We start from the raw sequence: 23,109 nt of genomic DNA, 5'->3' as shown, positions 1-23,109 counted from the left end.
AAAATCAAGATGCCTTAAAAATTAAATGTCCCCAGAAGTGCCACAACAGACTAGATAAATGATATATTACAGTAGGGGTTTAAAACTAATTGATGACTAATGTTGTAATGCACTAGTAGCTACACACTGATCTATGAGACATCACAGTCATGCTGAAGGGACATCTCAAGGAGAAAAACTGTTAACTTGTTAACCTGAGAGGACCAGGAGAGAGTTAAAAAAAAGAAGAAGCAGTAACTTCAAGAGACAAATGGTAAGGTCATGCCCCCCTAATGTACTGCTGTGCCTTGCCATGCAAAAATCAAATTATTATGAAACAGAACATAGCCAGCAATCATGTTGTAGAGTACACTGTTATTCCTACAAGAAAAGAAAAGAAAGAAAGAAAGCTGTGCTAGCTGTGTAGCATCAACCAACTGTGTTTTAGATACAAAAATCCATATAACAATCCAAGATGGAAGAAGAACCTAACTATGAACACTTTACAATCAATTAATCTGTCTAGTGCTCCATATACTGTGACATGGATAGCCCAGGTTAGCAAGACCTTGTCAGATCTTGGAAGGTAAGCTGAGTTGCCCCTGATTATGATTTGGATGGGAGACCACCAAAGAAGTCCATGGTCACCACATAGAGGCAGACAATGACAAACCAAAATCAGTCCACATTACCCACCACACTGCTATCAGTCCAAGTTTAGGACCTTTGTAAGTGTGAATACTGTACATAATGAAAGAACTCCTGCTACATGTAATTTTCTTCAGGTACATTCAATGCACATAACTGTCCTGTCAAATGAGAGCATTGATTGGTCTCTTATTGAGTTGCTAATTTGTAACCTTTATTTCAGTTTTTGACAGAAATGCTGTCTTGTGAATGCATTTAGAATGATATTCTTATACTTCTAAATCATGGGTTAAATCCAAATTAAATTGCCAGTTCCCAACAATTATTTCTTCCTAGAATCATAGAATCATAGAGTTGGAACATACCTCTTGGGTCATCTAGTCCAACCCCCCGCACTTTGCAGGATACTCATCCACTGTAACCTGCCACCTCCTTGAACCTTCACAGAATCTGCCTCTCTGATGGCTATCCAGACTCTGTTTAAAAATTTCCAAAGATGGAGAACCCACCACCTCCTGACGAAACCTATTCCACTGAGAAACCCCTCTAACTGTCAGGAATTTCTTCCAGATGTTTAGATGGAATTTCTTTTGAATTAATTTCATAACATTGGTTCTGGTCTGTCTCTCCGGGGCAAGAAAGAACAACTCTGCTCCATCTTCTACATGGCAGCCTTTTAAATACTTTAAGATGGTTATCAGATCCCTTCTCAGTTGTCCCCTCTCCAGGCTAAAAAGACCAAGCTCCCCCAACCTTTCTTCATATGTCTTGGTCTCCAAGCCCCTCACCATCTTTGTTGCCCTCCTCTGGACATGGTCCAATTTGTCTACATCCCTTTTCAACTGTGGTGCCCAAAACTGAATACAGTACTCCATGTGAGGCCGAACCAGAGCAGAGCAAAGTAGTACCATCACCTCCCATGATCTGGACATGATACTCTGTTTGATACGGCCCCAAATCCCATTTGCCTTTTTAGCCACCGAGTCACACTGCTGACTCATGTTCAATGTATAGTCTACTAAGACTCCTATTTTGCACATACTACTGCCAAGACAACTCTCCCCCATCCTATATTGGTGTATATGGTTTTTCCTACCTAAATTCAGAACTTTACATTTGTCCCTATTAAATTTCATTTAGTTAGCCCACTTCTCGAGCCTATCAAGATCATCTTATATTTTGATTCTGTCTTCGTGTAGAAGATCCCACCCATGTCATTCCTCAGGGGCTCCCGTTCTCCATGTTTTGGAGATCAGTGGGCTTCATAGGGATTATGGTTGCTAACCTTCAGGTGGTAATCACAAAAATAAATTGGCCACACAGTATGGGTAGCTAAGCATGAAGACCATGAGGAGCTGGAGGTCTCCTGAGATTATAGTTGATCTCCAGAGTTGATCTCCACAAGAGAAAATGGCCATGCTGGAGATGAACCAGAGGGAATTATATCCCATTGAGGTCCCTTTCCTCCCCAAAACATATCTGCCTGATGATTCCCTTCACAAATATCGAGGTATTTCCCAGATTAGACCTTATGTGAGATTTCAAATTCTGACTAATAATTTTGTTTGCATGGTCTGAGGCCGTTTTTTTTTTTTTTTTGCTTCATTGGCCTAACTGAATATTTTCACTGCTCATTTTAGTTAGAGTCAAAAGCTGATGCTTGTTGCGTTCATCCAATTTTTGGAAACTGCATCATACATGTGTAGGAGTGATAATACAATATTTTTAAGAAATAAAAATGGATTGGTTTGAAGTTGAGTTCTGTTCAGGTTCACTACTCATGCCTAGAGGTGCTGAGGACAGGTGATATCCTCGAAGCAACATTTGCTTGATGACTTCAGCATTTTTAAAGGTGGTTACAGCAGAACAAAGTAACTCTTGTTTTGTTTTTCTTTTTCATCAGCCCCATGCTCATTGCTGCAGAGGGCATTAAAGGAGATCAACGTAGGCAGCCAGACAGGAACACTTTTCACACACTGGGAAATTCTCCCAGATAATTACCAGAGCCTCTAATGTGACTTTAGGCCCTGTGCTGCAATATTTAACAAAATCATCAGCTTTAAGAAGACTTAATTTTTCAACATGCTTGGACTTTGGCCTTCAAAGGCTACAGCTGCTAGTGAAGTCATATGACTAAGTGCGTTGTCTTTGACAGATTTATGCTAAGAGTTTCTCCTTCAGCAAATGTCACATTAGGTCTTTATAAAGGGAGAATATTCCAAAGACGCCATTTCATATTTAGAAACACTAAGTATCTGACATTAGTGGTCAAATAGTCAGCAAGTCACATTGGAGCAATATTGATTTACTCAGCTGTTGGTGTTGGCCTTCCTTTCTACTTGAAAGAAAAGAGGAGCTTTCATTCATAGCCAGAACCAAGGCACTAAAGGAAGAGAGAATCCTGGAAGTGTTTGTGTTTCCTTTAGTTAGCACTCCAGTCTTCCCAAGAAGGTATTGTGTAAAATTTAGAGGGCTAAAATATATGCTACGCTGGGGTTTTGTGATCTCCCAGTGTTAGTAAAGAGTAGTCATGGAACTGGATGCAGAGGTGGATTTGGATCAAAGCCAAGGGGCCTTAGAAAGTTTAAACAAACAAAGACACCCATTCCATCCTGTGCCATTTTCCTAACAGAAATTTCTTCTCCTGGCTGTTATTAGACCTCATATGGGAAAAGGCAAGACTCTTGTATTGGGTCTCTTTCTTTGCCCTGCAATATCTGGGTTCCCTGGAGAGCTGGGGTTGGGGCATTTTTTTTTTCAAGGGGGAGGACTGAGGAGTAGCAGGAGGGCAGTGAGTTTCAGAGACCAATTTGATGTTAAAATTCTTTTTTTTAATAATATGAGCTGCTGTGCAGTCTACACAGAAAGTGATTTTGCACATTTATATATAACTATAATTAGTATAAGAGCCTCTTGTGGCGCAGAGTGGTAAGGCAGCCGTCTGAAAGCTTTGCCCATGAGGCTGGGAGTTCAATCCCAGCAGCTGGCTCAAGGTTGACTCAGCCTTCCATCCTTCCGAGGTCGGTAAAATGAGTACCCAGCTTGCTGGGGGGTAAACGGTAATGACTGGGGAAGGCACTGGCAAACCACCCCGTATTGAGTCTGCCATGAAAACGCTGGAGGGCGTCACCCCAAGGGTCAGACATGACTCGGTGCTTGCACAGGGGATACCTTTACCTTTACCTTATAATTAGTATATATGTTATCTGTCATACAATTGCATATGAATTGTGTACAAATTTGGGGGTATGGTTGTCTGCAGCTTTCTAGTGTGTGTTGCAGTCTGCATATACCTGTTGTAGAACCAGCAGATGAACTGATTGGCTACTGGGTGAGATTGGCTGCTGGAATAGATGGACCACTGAACTGTTCCAACAGACTCTTCTTAGGTTCTTATGTAATGACATTTGATTCTATACCCATTATATTTTTATCCTACCTTTCTCAAAGAGCTGAATCTGCAGATATAATTCTCCCCTCTTCAAATTATCTTCACAACAACCCTATGAGACAAGTGTAGGCTGAGAAACTGACTGACCTAAGGTCCCATTAGAGATTGCCTTCAACATTCAAGCACTACATCTCTCTGACTCACAGTGCAGCAGGTTTGCTTCCCTAAGGGCACCTGTCCAGTAAGTGGCAAAGGCAGCACAGGAACCTGCTCCAAATTGTCTCACTGCATTGATACACCACCTTTGAGTAGCTGATGGGGAAGAGGAAAATAGTTATACTTTAAGCTCTAAAAGGATTTTCCTGATTTTTTTAGGGGGGGCATAATTTTTGCAGACACGATTTAGATACCCAAAGTCTATGGTTGCCAGCTGTGAGTTGGGAAAAACCTGAGACACTTGCAGAGAGTGGTGTTTGGGGGAAGGGAGGGATTTCAATGGGGTATAATGCCTTGCAGTTCATCTAAGTGGCCATTCTCTTCAGGGGAACGGCTCTGTGTTGCCTAATTCCGGGGGACCCCCAGGTTCCACATGGAGGCTGGCATCGCATCCCTAGCAAAGTCTAAGGTATTCATTACAACCTCTCCCCGCTGTCTTTAAAGTGCAGCTTGCGAGCATTCCTCAGCAGGGAGAGGGGGAGAGGCGGCTGTCCGGAGAGTAGACTTTGGTACTTCTACTCAGCACGTCTCCGGAGCGAGCCCAGAACGAGAGGACTTCCAGCCAGTCATAGCTCACGGTGAATCGGCCAATCAGGAATTGCTTTACAGAACACAGTCGCCTGTCGAGAGGAGAAAAGGCGAGGCGTTTTCCGGGCAACTGCTGCTGCGACCGGGAGCCCGGAAATTGCCTTGTCAGGAAAAGTGCGGTTTCTGCAAAGTGTGCTGCAGAATAGGTCATATTTCACTTTTGGGCAAGTAAGTGGCCTCTGCTTTCCAACTCAAGTAATAATTAGCTGTATCCCAGCGAGTCCTGTTTCAGGAAATCCTTATCTTGCGGTCCCCCCCCCCCCACCTCTTTTCTCGTAGGAAAACAAACAAAAATACCAGGCATTTGCTATATCTTTTCACGCTTTCCCCTTCATCAGTGACTATATGTTTGAAATCCTCTGCAAAACATATTTGGGATTAATTCATGTTAAACTGCATGGGACGTCTGAGTATGCAGAAGCCTGGGATCTGAATGTGGTGAATAGGGAAGGATGGCTTTTAATTCGTATCGTGGCGGTGTATAAATGCCAAACTTCTTTTTTTAAACCAAATTTTTGTAAAGTCGTTCTTTACCATATTTTTATTTATTGTTCAGTTTATAGCCCACCTTATTCCGAAGCTCAAGGCAGGTTACAGAAAAGTCGTGCTCCCAATATAAAACCCCTCCCCTACAACCAGCACCCCAATAAAACAAGGTAGTGAAGTTCTCTCCTCTGACCTTGCACCAGCCACTCAGTTCCAGCCTAGCCTACCTCACAGTGTTGTGAGAACACATAGGAGAGGGGGGAAATTCTGTCAGTCACTTGAATCCTCATTAGGGAGAAAGGTGGGGGGTAGAGAATAAACATTCATTTAAACAGACAAACAATTCAGCCATGGCCGTTATACTCAGACATTGTGTTTATTTCCTCATCCAAGCAAAGCAGGGCTATTTCAAACAACAATCCTGCATCAGAAAGGTTCAAAGGTTGTCTTGAAATGAATATTCAGGCCATACATATATTGCCATATGTGATAATTACACGTGTGTACATTTTATTGTTTGTTAGAAATGTTGGGAAGCAAAGGCTTTCTGGTGTGCAGAACAGGAGAACACATTTGAGCATTCCACATAACCTATAATGCAAAATTATCTGGGTAATCCCTCTCTCTCTCTCTCTCTCTCTCTCTCTCTCTCTCTCTCTCTCTCTCTCTCTCTCTCTGTAAAAGAGTAGGATAAAAAATTGTAAAGTAACTTTAGAGTGTATGTCTGAAGGTAACCAGAGTAAACCCCAAACGCTGTGCGATGCCTTTAAGGCCAACCAAAATAACAACCCAAAGATACTTCAGGGTCTTCAGTTCTCTGGAACTCTTCATCAGGCTGGATATTTAAAAAAAAACAGGGCAGGGAAGGAAGAAAACAAGTTGTTTTAGGCTTCTGCTGTTTTACAGCTTTTGTTTGCATCCAGAACCCCAGATAGGCCAGTGGTGCTGGGTGAAAGTTGTATCAGGTTGTACTTTTGGCCTTCTTCCCAGATCCCAGCTTCACCCAGTATCACTATATGTTCAAGTCTACTTGGCACTCTATTTAGGATGCAAACAAGAGGGTCAGGGCCTCAAACGGTCTATTTTGTGTGACTTTATTCCAAAGGCTTTTGTTTCTGAACATATGCCATAGTCCAGCCATGCTTATTGGACGACTCTTCAGATACAGAGTTGGAGGTGGGAGTAGTTGCAGGACCCAGTCTGGAACCTGAGGCTATACCTGCAGGATCAGGACCTGAGCTTCCCACTGTTGCTGCAGGACCAGGTTCAAAGGCTCAGGAAGTGGAGGTAGACTCAGAGCTTCAACCAGACACAGGTGCCGAGGTCCCTCAGTCCTCTGGTGCCAGGCCAGTCACATGAGTCTGATAACAGATAACTCACTCCCCCCGCCCAACCTCTTCAGCCCTGTGAGCAGTAAAGGAGAAGGCTGTGTGTCAGATTGCAGGAGCGGAGATGAAGCAGCAGGCTAGCAGCTCGGGGATGAGCTAGCCTCAGCTCCAGCAGAGACTACTTACAGGAGCCAGGCTGAGACTGTTTCCACACTGGTAACTTTGCTTCCCTGGATCCTGCATGGGAGCACAAATCCGGGATGGATGATGTACACCAGGGCAGAGTCTGCACTTACTTTTTTTATTCCATTGTCAATCCTGTTGAATTCAGATCGCTTTGAACTCGGGTCTTCCTCTTCCCCCCCCTCCCCATTGAAACAGGAAAGTCTTCTGCACATGGTTAGGGAGGCTCAGAAGGTGGTGGTGGGGAGGCAAATGGAGACTCTTTCTTTGTTTTCTTGAAGGGGGGGGGGAGAGGATCCAAGAAGTCAGAGGAGGGAGGAAAAAAATCCTTTCTTTTCTTGAATTTGGGGGGGGGGGATGAAAAAGGCACAAAAAAAAATCAAAGGCCGACAGAAGTTGAGAGAAATTAGGGGTTTCTTCTTTGAGGCAGGCTTGTCACATGACCACCTGTAGCCAATCACGGGTCCTCTACCACGGGGGAGAGCCCAGATTCAAAACAATGCGATGTTCTGAATATATTCAGGATTAGCAGCAGTCTGAGATATCCCACAATAAAGGTAGGGTCACTCCGGATCAATCCTTCTTGCTGCAGAAGGAAAATTTAAATCGCCCCAAATTCAAACGGAAATCGCATTCTGTGTAGAGGGCAGGGACTGAATCGATCTGGGGTTGGAATAAAAGCTCCGTGCAGTTTACATCCAGGTGAAATGTTCACCTATACAGGAGCAGAAAGAGGCGGAGCAACCTGCCCCAACTCAAACTGCAGCCTGCAGCCCAGCATGGAGCCTCCAGTGTGAAAATGGACTGAGAGACAACCCAGATGCACAACATTGGCACTACCAGGCTGGGCCTCTGGCTAGAAAAGGTGCTGGAGACAGAGCTGCAGCGTGGCAGCATCATTGTGTCTATACTCTAGTGCCACTGACAGTGTTTGAGTTCCTGTCCTGACCTTGGCTTGTGATTCTGGATTCAGTCTTCTGCCCCACCCTTGGGATACGGTTGCTGGTGCTTGCTTGGGACGTGGCTTTTGACCAGAACTCTGCTTGGACTTCGGCTTGTGTGCATGGGCGTGTCTATGCCAATATATGCTTTATGTTTTGTAATGTTTTTAAGTGCTCTAAATCAGTGGTCCCCAGCCTTTTTTGGGCCAGGGACCTGGGGGGGGAGAGGGAAGTGTGGGCGCTGGTGGGAGGTGTGAGCGCAAATGCAGAGGCACGGCAGCTCCGCACCTGCTTGTTTGCGCCCACTGCCGAGTGCCACACTGCGGGACAAGCGGCACTCGCCGGCGGGCACAAATGCGTAGGCTCGGAGCCAATGCACCTGCGCATTTGCACCCCGCCTTCCCCCTCCTCAGTGCGACGCTCGCCGGTGCGTATAAACGTGCCAGTAGCCGCACTGAGGGGGGGGAAGGCATGGGTGCAAATGTGCAGGTGCACCAGCTCTGCGCCTACACATTTGCTCCCGGGTCGGCGAGCGCCAACCACGCCTCCCCCTGCTGAGGCCCGGTACCAAGGGCCTCAGGGCCTGGTACCGGGCCACAGCCCGGGGGTTGGCGAACATGGCTCTAAATGTTTTACAAACATATGTTGTGTAGGGTTGTATGTTTCAGACTCGGGTGAACATCCAAAGATATATTGGCTGTATCTTTCAGTGTGTCAAAGCAGGTTTGAAAGCTATACTGTTAAGCATGTGTGATAAAATTTTACTTCATTATTGATGTTGGTCATATCAGTATAGATATTTAGCTTGTAACCCTAAGGGAACTTGCCTGGGAATATTAGGTCACCACCGTTTGCTATTTGTTATATGTTGTATACTTCTGTGGACAAGAATCTCGCAAAAGAAATTGAGTAGCCTTCATAATCAATAAGAGAGTTGGAAAAGCAGTCTTGGGATACAATCCCCAAAATGACAGAATGATCTCAGTTCGAATCCAAGGCAAACCATTCAATATCACAGTAATCCAGGTTTATGTCCCAACCACTGCTGCTGAAGAGGATGACGTTGACTAGTTCTATGAAGCCCTACAACACCTTCTAGAAGCAATGCCAAAAAATGATGTGCTTATCATCATGGGGGATTGGAATGCTAAAGTAGGAAGCCAAAAGATAACCGGGATAACAGGCAAGTTTGGCCTTGGAGTACAAAATGAAGCAGGGCACAGGCTGTTAGAATTTTGTCAAGAGAATACAATGGTCATAGCAAACACTCTTTTCCAACAACCCATGAAGATATGAAGATATGAAGAGAATGTTTCATGCAAAGATGGATATGATAAGGGACCAAAAAGGTAGGGACCTCACAGAAGCAGATGAGATTTAAAAATGTGGCAAAATTATACAGAAGAACTATACAAGAGCGAGCTTAACATCCCTAACCACAATGGGGTAGTTACTGACCTGGAGCCAGACATGCTGGAATGTGAAGTCAAATGGGCCTTAGGAAGTCTGAGCAACAATAAAGCTAGTGGTGGTGACAACATTCCAGTCGAACTATTCATAGTCTTAAAAGATGATGCAGTAAAAGTGCTATACTCAATATGCCAGCAAATTTGGAAAACTCAACAATGGCCACAGGATTGGAAAAGGTCAGTTTACATTCCAATCCCAAAGAAGGGCAATGCCAAAGAATGTTCAAACTACCGCACCATTGCACTCATTTCTCATGCTAGCAAAGTTATGCTCAAAATTTTACAAGCTAGGCTCCAGCAATATGTGGACCGAGAACTTCCAGAAGTACTGGCAGGATTTCCAACATACGCTGCATCATGGAGAAAGCTAGGGAGTTCCAGAAGAACATCTACTTCTGCTTCATTGACTATGCTAAAGCCTTTGATTGTGTGGAGCACAACAAATTGTGGCAAGTTCTTAAAGAGATGGGAATACCAGAGCATCTTATTTGTCTCTTGAGAAACTTATATGCAGGTCAAGAAGCAATAGTGAGAACTGAACATGGAATCACTGATTGGTTCAGAATTGAGAAAGGAGTTCGGCAAGGCTGTATACTGTCGCCTTGCCTATTTAACTTGTATGCGGAGCACATCATGAGAAAGGCGGGATTAGAGGAGTCACAAATTGGGATCAAGATTGCAGGGAGAAATATCAACAACTATTCTGCTAAGAAAGGTGGTAATAACTTCTAGATCAGGATCAATATGTGATGGGAACTGAATATGTATGCCAATATGTATGCTAAAAGAGGATGACAAACTATACTTCATATATAAGATTGCAGGGAGAAATATCAACAACCTCAGATATGCAGATGATACCACTCTAATGGCAGTGAAGAGGAACTGAAGAGCCTGTTGATGCGGGTGAAGGAGGAGAGTGAAAAAGTTGGCTTGAAACTCAACATCAAGAAAACAAAGATCATGGCATCCGGCCCTCTCAATTCCAGGCAAATAGATGGGGAAGAAATGGAGATAGTGACAGATTTTAATTTTCCTGGGCTCCAAGATCACTGCAGATGGGGACTGCAGCAAAGAAATTAAAAGACGCTTGCTCCTGGGGAGGAAAGCTATGGCAAATCTAGACAGCATCCTAAAAAGCAGAAACATCACCCTGCCAACAAAAGTGCGTTTAGTCAAGGCTATGGTCTTCCCAGTTGCAATGTATGGCTGCGAAAGTTAGACCATAAGGAAGGCCGAGCATCAAAGAATTGAGGCTTTTGAACTCTGGTGCTGGAGAAGACTCTTGCGAGTCCCTTGGACTGCAAGGCGAACAAACCGGTCAGTCCTAGAGGAGATCAGCCCTGACTGTTCCTTAGAAGGCCAGATCCTGAAGATGAAACTCAAATACTTTGGCCATCTTAAGAGAAGGAAGGACTCCCTGGAGAAGAGCCTAATGCTGGGAGCGACTGAGGGCTAAAGAAGAAGTGGATGACAGAGAATGAGGTGGCTGGATGGAGTCACTGAAGCAGTAGGTGCAAACCTAAATGGACTCTGGGGAATAGTAGAGGACAGGAAGGCGTGGAGGATCATTGTCCATGTGGTCGTGATGGGTCGGACACAACTTCGCACCTAACAACAACAAATATGTTGTAAATTTTTTAAACTGCTTTATGGGGATTTTAAATGGATGGATTTTGTTATTAGTTAACCGCTGCGAGCCAGTTAGTGGGAGCAGCGGTATAAAAATCAAATTAATAATAATATAAATAAATAAATAAATAAATAAAGGTACACAGTCTGCTCTCAAGCAGCTATCATGGATGCCAGCCAGTTACCGGGTTTCCAGGATGAAGACAGGATTGTATCTTGGTTTTGGACCAAGTGGTGGTTTTTTACACGTTTGAATATTTATTTGAATGCTGTATCTGGAATCATAAGAGCCTCTTGTGGTGCAGAGTGGTAAGGCAGCGACATGCTGTCTGAAGCTCCGCCCATGAGGCTGGGAATTTGATCCCAGCAGCCGGCTCAAGGTTGACTCAGCCTTCCATCCTTCAGAGGTCGGTAAAATGAGTACCCAACTTGCTGGGGGGGGGGGTGTAAACGATAATGACTGGGGAAGGCTCTGGCAAACCACCCCGTATTGAGTCTGCCAAGAAAACGCTAGAGGGCATCACCCCAAGGGTCAGACATGACCCAGTGCTTGCACAGGGGATACCTTTACCTTTACCTTTATCTGGAATCATTAATATATATTATACATTTGGCACTTCACATTTTGTGATTCGTTTACGATACCGACCAGGTTTATTGTAATATTATAATATGTGCATATATTTTATTTGACCACTAATGACCTTTGGGTTGAAATACATTTGGACTGTGGTCATGCCATGTGCAGTCATTGAGATTGTATGTGTAATATTGCACAGATTCTGATTTTTATATTTTAATGCTGTTTTTAATCTTAATGTGCACTAAATAATAAATTGTTTTTGTTATTTGTGAAATCGTGTCCGACCCATCGTGACCCCATGGACAATGATCCTCCAGGCCTTCCTGTCGTCTACCATTCCTCGAAGTCCATTTAGGTTTGCACCGACTGCTTCATTCCCAGGAACAAGCGTCTTTTAATTTCTTTGTTGCATTCCCCATCTGCAGTGATCTTGGAGCCCAGGAAAATAACATCTTTCTCTACCTCCATTTCTTCCCCATGTATTTGCTAGGAATTGAGAGGGCCGGATGCCATAATCTTAGTTTTCTTGATGTTGAGTTTCAAGCCAGCTTTTGTACTCTCCTCCACCCACATCAAGAGGCTCTTTAGTTCCTCTTTGCTTTCTGTCATTAGAGTGGTATCATCTGCATATCTGAGTTTATTGATATTTCTCCCTGCAATCTTAATGCCAATGTGTGACTCATTTAACCCCACCTTTCTCATGATGTGCTCCGCATACAAGTTAAATAGGCAAGGTGACAGTATACAGCCTTGCCAAACTCCTTTCTCAATTTTGAACCAATCAGTGATTCCATGCCGGGTTCTCACTGTTGCTTCTTGAACTGCATATAGGTTTCCCAAGAGACAGATAAGATGCTCTGGTATTCCCTTGTCTTTAAGAACTTGCCACAATTAAGAACTTGCCACAAATAATAAATACTTGTATTCTAATTTTAATCTATTTTGTTCAGCCTTTGGGTTCCTGACTTGTTTTCTCAGGTTGTTTTTTTTGTTCCTTTTTTGTTTTGCATCTGCACCAATAGAGCCATCACAGTTATTGTTTTAGTTCCTCGGAAACTTCCAAAGGTCACCCTGGGTTTTTGTCCTTACTTCGAACAGACACATTAGGTGCCTTCAAGTTTCTTTGTCAGACAGAGCAATCACATCAAGCATATTGATTTGTGGGCTAATGTGTCAAACATCAGCACCCATTTGTGTGCATGTTATCTGGGATCCCCCCCTCCCCCGACTACATATGGTGGTCTTAATCTTTTGGTCTTTTCTATTTTTCCAAAGTGCTGGAGGTTTTGTTTGACCTGTGGTCCTTCTCTTTCTTTACATTGTGGCAGTAGCTATAATTCCCCTCTACCCCCTCTTTTTATTCCTCTTCAACTCTGTATTCCTAAGTTTAAATTCTTGTGTGTATTTAATTTGTTTTGGGGTGCAAGTTTATAAGTTGTCTCAAGTTTCTTCTTATGGAAACCCACTTTCATTTATTTCAGTCTGGTTCATTTGAGGATTTCTAGAATAATAACTCTGGTATACACTGGTGGAGATCGTGTTGTTACCACTCTCACTAGCTAAATTCCTCACTTCAATATCTAATTTGGGTTACGCCTGTGCATTGGGGCACAGACTCCTCTGAAAGTGTTCTTGGGATTGCACTGTGGCTGATTGAGAATTATTCAGGTAATCTAATATTAAGGATGGGCAGAAATGGGGTATACTACATTATTTATGATCTGACATGCTTTTTTAAAAAGCGTGTTTCTTGTAATTTAGCTGATGTGAGAGCTATTGATTTCTCTTAAATTGATGCAGCAGGAACTTTCAGGACTTTAGTGTTAGAATTGCAGATTTATCAATAATCCAAATAAATGTTTAATTTTCAAGTAACAAATTACTTAGGGCTGTGTCTCTACATAATACTATGCAAGGATGACCAAGCTCCATGCATTAAATTTTGGAAATATTCTTGCTGCCGGGCTGAAAGTGTCTATAAAATGTGGTTTACAGCAAGTCTTTAAAAATTGATTTAATTGTTGAATTTACTACTTGCCTAGTTTTTCCAGTATCTGCCAGAAATAATTATAGACACTTGGTTTGGGTGATGTTTCAACAGTAAGCACTTGCTGGGAAACATACTGGATTGTAGCCAATATGCAAATGTTGATGTTTTGTCACTTTCTGGGGCACTATACAAAGAGCCGTAGAATGAGTAATTCCTCAACTATGTTTATGGAAAGATTACTTTGCCTCTCTTGGCAGTAGCATTATCAACCTGTCCTTGTGCTGGTGTCATCCCCCTTCTGTCTATCATAGGGGTTTGGTGGGCAATCACACACAGGCAGGTTAGTATACACTGGGAGCTTTCTTCTGGAACTTGTAAATTTGGATTTAGTAAACTAAGACTGCAGTAAAGTTTTAGTAAACTAAGCTGCATTTTCCTAGGCCCCAGTGGATGAGGTGGACTTACCTTCTTGAACAAACTTGTTTAGGATATTTCCCTAGTTTGTTTTTAATTCTCTCCCTCTGATCTTGAACAAGTTCTGGTGGTTGTCCAGTCTCCTTGATGGTGAATGTGGAGTCTCTTTGAACTCAGTTCGGCTTCTTATTTGTTTACACTTTTATATGCAAATCAACAAAATAGAGGTTTACATGAGTTTATGGTGTGTTTTTCAATGATAACTGAGGGTGTAAACAACACTTTTAGTTCTGTTCCTGCAGCCTGAGATACTGATTAGCTTGCTGAGAAATGTGTGCCTCATTTATTGAGACTCTGGATTAGTTAATGCACGCTTGGGAGGACAGGTACAGGAAACAGCCTAAATGTCAGTTTTATGTTTATTGATTTCATTAATCCAGAATGATCAGCTGTAACAACTTTAGGGTTCATTGGACAGACTTTGATTTTTGCTGACATCTGTCATGGCAACATTTTGTTCCCGCTTGAGTGAGATTTTTGCTTAGCCAGTTAGAGTTCAAAAACAAGTCTGCAGCTTGTTTGCCTTTTCAGCACTCCTCAAGGCTGAGAAGAGCCAGTTAGAATACTAACAAGATATAGTGTTGGACATGGCCCAGGGAGACCTGGGTTCAAATTCCTAGTCAACCATGACACTCAGTGGATGACCTTGGGCCAGTTAGTGCCTTTCAAATTAACAAGAGAGTGTTTGGGGAGGAGAATGAATAAAAAGAAAAACAATCCTACAACTGTGTATGTGGTCTTGAATTCCTTGGAGTTATAGCAGATGGCAAATAGAGTAATGATTATTTCATTGGCAAACTTTTGTGTTTCTTGTGCATTATCACAGAGATCCAAATACCAAATTTGTACTTGGTTGACTTATGAAAGCTTTGGGAATATGATGGTGATAGCCTACCACCTAATTTATTTTAATTTACTTATAGCACACCTGTCACATTCAAGGCTATGCCTAGTGTTTGCTGACACAGCCTTAGAATCATAGCATCATAGAGTTTGAAGGTCCCTCCAGGGTCATCTAGTCCAACCCCCTGCACAATGCAGGAACTCACAACTACTTGCCCACCCCTGATGACCCCAATTTCATGCCCAAGTGATCCCTACACTGAAAAGATCCAGAATCTAGTCTGGCCTGGAGGAAATTCACCTGCCATCCAACAGCAGAAATTGTCAATTCCCTGGGTGTGCAAAGATGGGTCACAAGAGACAAACATTGGCACATCCCTTCCTGTCCACACATTCATGATCTGCCGAAGTTCATAAAATTAGCCTGTTTGTAAGATGACTATCCAGCCTCTGCTTAAAAACTAACAAAGAAGGAGAACTCGCCACCTCCCGAGGAAGCTTGTTCCACTGAGGAACTGCTCTGTCAGGAACTTCTTCTGGATGTTTAGCCGAATATTTTTTTGAATTAATTTCAGTCCATTAGTTCTGGTCCATCTCTCCAGGGCAATTCTGTTCCATCTTCTATATGACAGCCCCTCAAGCATTTGAAGATGGTTATCATATCACCTCTTAGTCGCTTTCTCTCCAGGCTAAACAGACCAAGCTCCCTCAATCTTTCCTCATATTACTTGATCTTCAGAATGCACACAGGCAATTGCATATTCACGTCAGTGCCTGATGCTGTTTACTGTAGCCAACAGTTTCCAGAAGGCAATTACAAGATATTAACGTAATAAACAAAGTAGAATTTGTGAACCAGTCTAAAACAGGTCAGAGAGCCAGGTGTCCTGTCTAAGGAAGCAGGAAGGACTAAGGTTCAAGGTCCATAGGCAAGGCAAGATATCAGGAAGGATCTTTCTATGGAAAAAATACAACACTATCAACAAAGCACAGACAAAACTCTCTTACCAAAAGACTTGGAGAACATAGCATTGGTTACAAAGTTGCTCCCACAGACTGGCTTTTTTTGGCATCCCATTTTTGAGGCCTTGGTCTTGTACCAACTCTGTGTTGGAAGTCAAGACTGAACAATGTTGTGCTACTAACCTGGCACTTCTCCGCCTCTTTCCCTTATTGAAGACTGTTGAGCCAGGTGTGGGCCGGGCTCCACTAGCAGACCATGTGATGCGGAAAAAAGTGTTCTTGGGGAGAGGCAGTCCCCTAGATACGAGGGTCCTAGACTGTTTAGAACTTTGAAGGTGAGAACTAGCACCTTGAACTTGGAAACCAGTAGATAGCCAGTGCAGCTGCTTAAGTACAGATTGAATATGTATTTTCCCAGATGACAGCCTAGTACCTATATTCTGTTTCCAAGATACTGTTTCCGAAATACAATAGAGAACAATAGAAAAGACAAGGGCAGTCATCCACTTTTAGAGGTTTTGAGACATACTTTGGGGTCCTGACCTACAGTAGTCTGGAACAGACTACTATCAGATTCCTTTTAGAAAAATTCCCTCCATTCCTTTGGACTATAGATTATGTACGTCTGGTAATGACTGGTCACCACAATTGAAGAGGGATGTAGACAAACTGGAGCATGTCCAGAGGAGGGCAACAAAGGTGGTGAGGGGCTTGGAGACCAAGACATATGTTTAGCCTGGAGAGGAGACAACTGAGAGGGGATCTGATAACCATCTTCAAGTATTTAAAAGGCAGCCATATAGAGCAGTGGTTCCCAACCTTTTTATCACCGGGGACCGGTCAACTCTTGACAATTTTACTGAGGCCCCGGGGGGGGGCGTAGTCTTTTGCCGAGGGACGTCACCACCGCCGCCTGAGCCCCTGCTCTGCTTGCTTTCCCGCCGGCACTCCTGACTTTCTGCCGGCCACTGGGAGGCGCTGGCAGCAGCAGCTGTGCAGTGCCATGCCGAGGGGGAGCCCCAGCCATGGTGGCCACTGGAGAGCACCAAAGATGAGCCGGCCGCTGAGTGGCAGGGCAGCAGCCGGGGAGGAGCCGTAGCCCAGTACCGACTGATCCACGGACCGGTCCCGGTCCCTGGACTGGGGGTTAGGGACTGCTGAAGAGGATGGAGCAGAATTGTTCTGACTTGCCCCGGAGAGATGGACCAGAACCAATGGGATGAAATTAATTCAAAAGAAATTCTGTCTAAATACCTGGAAGAAGTTCCCAACATAGTTTCTCAGTGGAATAGGCTTCCTTGGGAGGTGGTGGGTTCCTTCCAACTCTGTTATTCTATGGTTATAAGGTGGTTTGGGTCCAGCGTACGTGAGAGACTGTCTCTCTGCCTATACCTGCCCCCCCCAAGAGCACTCTGCTCAGCCAGTACTATCTGGCTAGTCATCCCTGGCCCCAAGGAAGCATGTTTGGACCTCAACCAAGGCCAGGTCATTCTCGACCCTGGTCCTCACCTTGGTGGAATGAGCTCCCAAAGGAGATCTGGGCTTTGTCCAAAGCATCACAGTTCTGCAGGGCCTGCTAAACAGAGCTTTTCTTCCAGGCATTTGATCAAAGTCAGTGAGAACATCTATTTGGGCCTCCACGCCCCTCTCTGGGATTATGGAATAAATGTTTATCTGAATATATTCTGTTATGATTGTTGAACGTTGAATGTTAGGATTCTTGATATAGTTACTGTACCTGAATTAGACATGTTATACTATTTTTGTTGATGATGTTAAGATTGTTGACACAGTTGCCAAACTTGTCTTGTACTCTGCTATTCATCTAACATTTTCTGTAAACTGGCCTGAGCTGCAAGGGAGGGCAGTATATAAATACAAATAAATAAATAACAATAAAAGAAAAAAAATAACTAAATAAACATTTATCATGCACCATGGACCTTTGATCACTAATACTTGTTTGGAAAACATTGCAGCCCCTGATAAAATTGTTTCCCCCTAATAACCCTTTAATGTTTTCATTTCTGAATGATGTCCTTCTCTGAAATAGGTCTGTAGGTCTGTGCCAAATGAACTGGAGAGCTGTGTTATCTTAGAGTAGTTTATTGTCTGTGTACTCTTATTGCATGTTTTATTACTATATTTTAGGATGGCTTAAATTTTAGATTTAACAGATGAATCATATAATGGTCTATGACCGTAATAAAGGTCTGTCTGTCACTGTCAGTAGTAAAGTGTGAGTTTTGCATTGTTGTTGTAATGTTATTTTACACTGTGTGTGCATACTGGTGGCCTTTAATGCTCTACCAGTTGCTTCAGTTAAATTATCACAGGGTCTTATTCTCTCACCCACTGTGTTTGTGGAAAGACTTGTGTATGTGAATGTGCTTTTGCAGGTTTGGAGTGCTAGTTTGTCTGTAAGGTCTATTATGCACGGCCACTGAAACGGCGGCATGGAGAACGCGGAGGAGAAGAAGTGAAGCAAACTGCTTAAGCACGGGACGGAACGCAATGGCGGCAAAACCCAGAGTATCTGATTATGCACGTGACTACTCCGGAGCCATTTCTGGTTGCGCCCTGGTCCCGGGAAGCACCACTTTCTTCCGCATCTCAGTAACGCGGCTTTTTCGGAGGCATACATTGACTCTTCACCCGGTTGCCACCTGCAGCGTGCATAATTGGTGATTTTAGCCACCGCCATTTGAATGCAGACCTTCCACTCTGTGCATAATGGGCCTAACAGGAGGCAGAACAGATTGAAAAGTCTCCTTGAATGGATCAGAATTAGTTTGATATTATCTACTAAGTGAAAGTTTGAATGGGTTGCTTCTTCCTTTATTGTTCTTGGTTCCTGGGTATATGGAGCCCAGTGTAAGGATGGGAAGTTTGGTAATGAATGATCCAAGGTTCCCTGACCTTAATTCACGTTCATCCTTCTAGAGCAGTAGGTGCAGGTCTAGCCTCCTGTTCTTTTCTGTTTTTTATGCTTGCCTTAATTTGACTTCTAGCTAACCTTTTCATCTTCCAAGTTAGAAATGTTCTTGTAAAACACATTGACATCTCCGTTTGCAAAACTCTGCAGAGATCTGTTTTAAGATATTAATATATTCATTGTGAACTCCCCCACAGGACACCCAGGAGAATACCGTGCTTTTTTGTGGCTCCAGATGTCATGTAGGTGAAATCTCAAATGTGCTGTGCTCCAATACCACCTCTCACATCCAACAATGTTTTTGCAAGGAAACTGGATTGAGTTACAGGAACGTTGCCCTTTGAATAACTCTTGTGGCTTAGGTTACTGTTGTTAGAAGTGATTGAATGTATAATATTTTTCAGCAAATGTACTCAAGTTGCATTATTCAGGCAAAGCTTAAGTCAGAAATTGTTGGAGGCATTTGTCAATTGAATTAATCAATTGCAAAACAGACTGTGAGACTAAGAACAAGGAATCACAGTGTCTCACCACTGTTGCTGTATATAAGGTATGCAGCAGATTCCCAAATAAAATATCATACAACGTTGCTGCATAAGTGTTAAGCATTGATTGTTTATTATATCATACTGGTGTAGCAAATGTAGTACACTAGTTAGAATGATGGACTAGAATCTGTGGGAACCAGTTTTGAACCTCCACTTTGCCATTTAACTTTGCTCAGTGGACTTGGGCCAGTCACTCTCCATTAACCTAACCCTCTTCATAGGGAGGGTTGCCAGCTCTGGTTTGGGAAATACCTGGAGATAATGTGGGTATGGCACCTTGGAGGGCAGAGTTTGTGGAGGGGCCTCAGCAGGGTATAACGCCATAGAGTCTACCTTCCAAAGTTGCCACTTTCTCCGCTGGAACAGATCTCTGTGGTCTGGAGCTCTCTAGGCCTCCCCTGGAGGCTGGCAATCCTACTCATAAGGCAGCTTTTAGGAAACAGTGGAGGCAAACAGTGCTGATGATATTGTAAGCTGCTTTGAGTCCCCATTAGAGAGAAAAAGGATTTTTAAATATTTACATTAAAAAAGTCACTTGGAGCAGAAACAGGCAAGGGAGTGTCTGTAATTTGAACCAATGTGAGCTATGGTGTTCAACTATCTTTATCCTCCCTTGAAATGATATAATCTCTTCTGTAGGGAGAATGATGATGGTGTCCAGAGTTTGTCCAAGGTCATATATCGCTGCTGTTAACTGCTGCTGTTATCGCTGCTGTTAACCTGGTTTCTCCCCACTTGGTTCCTGGTACATTAAAGATCTCTAGGGCTTGAAAGAAAGGGATCAAGTATGCATCATTCAAGCAACTACCATTCCAGTTGGCAGAAGGGTAGTTCTGGACCTTTTACAGATGAATTGCAGGGTATTAATTACCAGACTTCTACCCATTTATGCATCATGTAATGTGGACAGATTGTATATTGAATGTAAACTATTTGGAGAGGAGAGACGTACACCACAAGACTGCCATTGCATTATTGATGGGATTACATGGCTGCCAAGGTGTGACTTTTTCTTGGTTAAACATTCCTAGTTATGTTCTTAATTTGTAACCAGTAAACATTCTTTATTGTTCATTGGGAATGCTAAGTTTTTAATTGCTGTGGTTTCTTTTTATAGTTGTTTAGTGCAGTGGTCCCCAACCCTGGCATCAGGCCACGGCTCCCTCTCCCTGCCCCCCCCAGTAAGAAACTTCCCATGCCGCAAGCAAATCAACCGCAAAAACAGCCAATTAGCTTGTGGCCCGGCATGCTTCTTTTTGTGGGGGGGGGGAGAGGGAAGCAGGGCCGCGCATGCGCAATGCGCGACCAGGTCGGGCATGCACGGCACTCGAGTGCCACGCATGCACGTTTGTGGCCGTGCATGGCACAAATGTGCATGTGTGACCCGGTCATGCATTGAACGTGCGTGACTGCGCACGCACTGCATGCACGGCCGGGCGATCGCCCACCCTGCCGCCGCCGGTCCGCAGCCTCAAGAAGGTTGCGGACCACTGGTTTAGTGCATATATAAAGTATCTCTCTGTCTAAGACATTGTATGTAATAATACAATAAATTATTTGCAATTAATCATGAGGCTGAATCATGGAGGTCCTATGGTTGGGTAGGAAGGGACCATGGGAGGAAGCACATCTGCCTACCCTGGACGGTGTGCAGCTCTCACCAACACACTCTGCCAGGAACCTGGGTATGATCCTGGATGCTTCCCTTACAATGGAAGCCCAGGTCACAAAGGTAGCGCGGCTGGCATTCTACCACCTCCGCCAAGCCAAGCTACTAACACCCTAACTGGACCCAGAACACCTAGCCACAGTGATCCATGCGTCGGTCACCTCTAGGCTGGACTTCTGCAACTCACTCTACGGCCGGCACTCCAACAACTTGGCTGGCTCCCAGTTGAGTTCTGGATTAAGCTTAAGGTTCTGGTAATCACCTTTAAGGCCATATGTGGTTTGGGCCCAGTGTATCTGAGAGACCACCTTCCTGCCTATACCCCCCAAAAGAGTCTTACACTCCGCCACCTCCAACTGGCTGCGGATCCCTGGCCCCAGAGAAGCACGTCGGACCTCAACAAGGGCCAGAGCCTTCTCGGTCCTGGCCCCCACCTGGTGGAACGAGCTCCCTGAGGAGATCAGAGCCCTGCCCGAACTTCCACTGTTCCGCAGGGCCTGCAAGAGGGAGCTCTTCCACCAGGCATTTGCTTGAGGCCGACTTGACTCAGAACACCTGCTGGTCCCCCCAGACGCCTGCCCATGACTCTCCCAAAGTTACTGTTAATTGTTATTATATTATAATTGTGGTTTTGTAATCTTTTGATGTTTTATTGAAAGTTGTTTTGATGTTATAGTCTGCATAATGTTTCATGTAAGTTATAATCTGTGTAAACTGCCCAGAGCTGCAAAGAAATGGGCGGTATAGAAATCTAAATAAATAAATAAATAATGTACAGTGGATCCTAAGTTCCTCTGGCTCAAGTACTGGAGTTCATATAGAAATTATTGTTGTGAACGTATTCTGAAAGAATCATCTCAGCACTGCTCTGTCAAAACTTAACTCCCCTTTCAGCTGTCTCAGTAGTATTGAGCCCTTCTGTATCAGATAACTTCTTCATTTCTATAATCTGTGTTTTGTTCTTTAAAAGTTCCTTTGTCGGTGCAGAGAACCTGCATAGTGGTACTCTACTGGGTAATGATGGCAGGTTGTTTTGTTCGGCCAATAATTTTTAACCTTTAATTTAATTTTCCATTTATATTCTGCACTTCCTTGTTGGCTCAGAACAGATCACAGCAAAGTTCAAGTACAATATTATACAGATAAATTAAGATTATAAATAAATCAAAATTATAAAGTTTTATAAATTTAAACTGTGTTTAAAAAGCCTACTGCCCCTTCTTTCTCCTCACAGGGAATTATAGCTAAGTTAATTAATGGAACTGAGTAGGGGGCGGGGGAATAATTCTTATGAGGTTGGTCTAGTGGGTGGAATTTTAGGCAGGGAGGCCAGCATGTTCTTGATGTTATTTCTGGGCCTCAGTCATAGGCTTGGTGGAACCTTCCTCAGGAATTGAGACTGTGATAAAGTCTCCCCTTTTCTGGTGAGTAGTGCTGGTGTGTTAGTGAAAGGGTAATGCCACAACCTGCTTATGAGTTGATCACATCAATAAGTGCTGATCAACAACATTAATCAGATCATGATGATAAATTTAGACTGTGATCATATACAGTTATTCTGGTCTAAGACCATTGATTTCACTGGGATTTGACGAGAGTAATTCTGTGTAGGGATTGCACTGATGCCTATTTACAAATATCCATTCCCCACTCCCCACTTTATAATTTATTAAACTGGACTAGATTAAATTGATTTTGTTCATTTCTATAAAATAATTCCCGACCTTGGCTTTAGGAAACCAGAGGATACGAACGTACAGTATTTAGTATCGTATATATACTATAGAATGCATATTACATACCTAACATTTTATAATCAAAGGTAATCTCAAGAATAAATTATACATCAAGCAGGTTATGGGAAGATGAAATTGGATGTAAACAGGCCCTTTTGAAATGGGTGGATACATGCTTGGCTCTACAGAGGCATCACTGTGAGTAGACGTTCCTTCCATTTGTACATGGTAGGTTTCTCCAGTGTGCCCCTCATACAACTGCAGCTCCCTGTGCTACACTGCATATTTTTGGAGGGTCTCCTGACCATTGCTCAGTGGCTTTCTAGCAAGCATGATGAGCTGTGGTGAGAGGGAGGAGAGTCAACAGGCAGAGTCTGCAAATGTTAATAGAACATGGTTTGAACTTACTATTTGAATAAAAAAAGACAAATATTTCAATAAATTTCCATATATTCAAAGTTTATAACATTATAATCACACTTGATTTTTTAAAAGGAACTATTTCAG

The 23,109-nt window shown here is 43.4% G+C and overlaps 1 protein-coding gene across 9 annotated transcripts in view; it reads left to right on the top strand.

The window, feature by feature from the left end:
* The window catches only part of FGGY (FGGY carbohydrate kinase domain containing), a 479,871-nt gene that overhangs the window by 220,243 nt on the left and 236,519 nt on the right, over window positions 1–23,109 (top strand). For 2 of the 9 annotated variants that reach the window (XR_013230264.1, XM_077333560.1), the window contains exon 1: window positions 4,804–4,990. The exons of 2 other annotated variants lie outside the window; for them this stretch is intronic. The gene's annotated coding sequence lies outside the window, so the exon portion shown is untranslated. Of the gene's footprint in view, window positions 1–4,802; window positions 4,991–23,109 lie in introns of those variants that run through there. 5 more of the 9 variants (XM_077333557.1, XM_077333561.1, XR_013230268.1 and 2 more) reach the window with 4 other exon arrangements.

Source organism: Paroedura picta, chromosome 4, assembly GCF_049243985.1.
Source record: "Paroedura picta isolate Pp20150507F chromosome 4, Ppicta_v3.0, whole genome shotgun sequence".
Lineage (NCBI taxonomy): Eukaryota > Metazoa > Chordata > Lepidosauria > Squamata > Gekkonidae > Paroedura > Paroedura picta.
The sequence above is the reverse complement of the archived record's forward strand: the minus strand, read 5'-3'. Positions and strand labels throughout refer to the sequence as shown.